A 1,505-nucleotide genomic window follows, 5' to 3' on the forward strand; every position below is an offset into this window, starting at 1 on the left:
GGGTAGGCAAGCGCACGGGAGACAGGTCCACCGCGCTGCTTCGCCCGCGCCGGACGGGCTCGGCACGGCGCCGGGCTCTGGGGCTTGCTCCCTCTCGCTGCGCCCGCCTGCGTTTCGCTCCCTTTTGGCGCACCCCGCCTTGGCCGTGCGGGCAGATGCTCCGCGGCACCAGGAAAAAACCCTCCGTCAAAACCACTTTCGGCACTTACTGATCCCAACTCCGGACCGACGCGCTTCGGCTTCTAAGTCTATGTATTTGCTAGCGTTGCCTTATCCCCAAATGCCACCTGTAGGCCTTTTTCCTGGGAGGATGAATGTCTCAGCTACCACCCATCTGAATTCAGCGTAAAAAGTTTCAGGTGGTGAATCAACACCGTGGGGACCTGTTGGCTGTCCGGTTCGCTCTCGGTGTCGCAGGGTTAGCCCCGCTTGCGGGCTCCCGCTCTGCCCCCGAGAAGGTCCCACATAAACCTGCGGCAAATTGCACCTGCTGCAGGAACACAAGAGGCTCTGCAATGGCAAACCTCTGGGTGTAACCTTAAAGAAGTATATACGTTAATTTCTTAGTAAACAAACTCCAAATTGATTCAGCCATTTAGCACCAATGCAAGGGAAAGGACCCCTCACAGGTGAGCAGCAGCAGCTAAAATACCGCTGGTTTCAAATGCAAACGTTCAATTTTTCACAGTACCCCCTCTACTCATCTCCAAGATGGGACAGGACAGACACTCCTGTGCCCCAACACACCCGGAAGAGAGCTTTCCTAAGCAGCGCTAACCAAGTGAACACAATACCCTAGCCTGCTCCTTTAATGACACCAAACTCCCGTCCCCTCTTGCCTTCAAATCCCATTATTGGGTTCACCTGCGCTCCTCCCTCATTAAACTGCTGCAGGCAACTCCATCAGCTAAACCAACAACAGCTTTCTGCAAAACCTTTTAAAAAGGAAAATAACTCCTTGACCTTTCAAGTGAAGATGACCATGTAAATCTGTACTGTCTCAATATCATCTCAGATCCAAACGTTAAAGTAGATTTATGAACCACAAATTTTCTGCACAGAAGCTGAATAAAATCTGAGTTTCCCAAGGATTTTCAGATAAGCCTGCTAATTCGTTTGGAATCCTACTAACTAAACCTAGCCTTCAGAAGGACTCAGACTAAATTTCTAGAGTACTCAGCTTAAACATTCTGGATATCAGAAAAGGAGCGAAGAGTTTAATGCGAGGTCTCCCCCGGCAAACGGGATGCTGTCAACTATTACTACATTTAAGTGCTTCTCCCCTGGACGGCGCCATTTAAGCAGTATTCACCCCATCGGAGCCTCTCACCCCAGCCGCGCTCGCTGCCCCCAAACTGGTACCAGAAGCTACTCGAGCAAACGTCTTTACTCCTTCCCGCGCGGGGCTCCGGCTCCCCAAGTCGGGCAGCCTCAACATTAAGGTCCACTGACCCGCCACGGGGCTCCCCCATCCCATCCGATCCCGTCCCGCTCCTCACCTCCGC

The sequence above is a fragment of the Pygoscelis adeliae genome, unplaced genomic scaffold (assembly GCF_000699105.1).
Source record: "Pygoscelis adeliae isolate BGI_AS28 unplaced genomic scaffold, ASM69910v1 Scaffold395, whole genome shotgun sequence".
In the NCBI taxonomy this organism is placed as follows: domain Eukaryota; kingdom Metazoa; phylum Chordata; class Aves; order Sphenisciformes; family Spheniscidae; genus Pygoscelis; species Pygoscelis adeliae.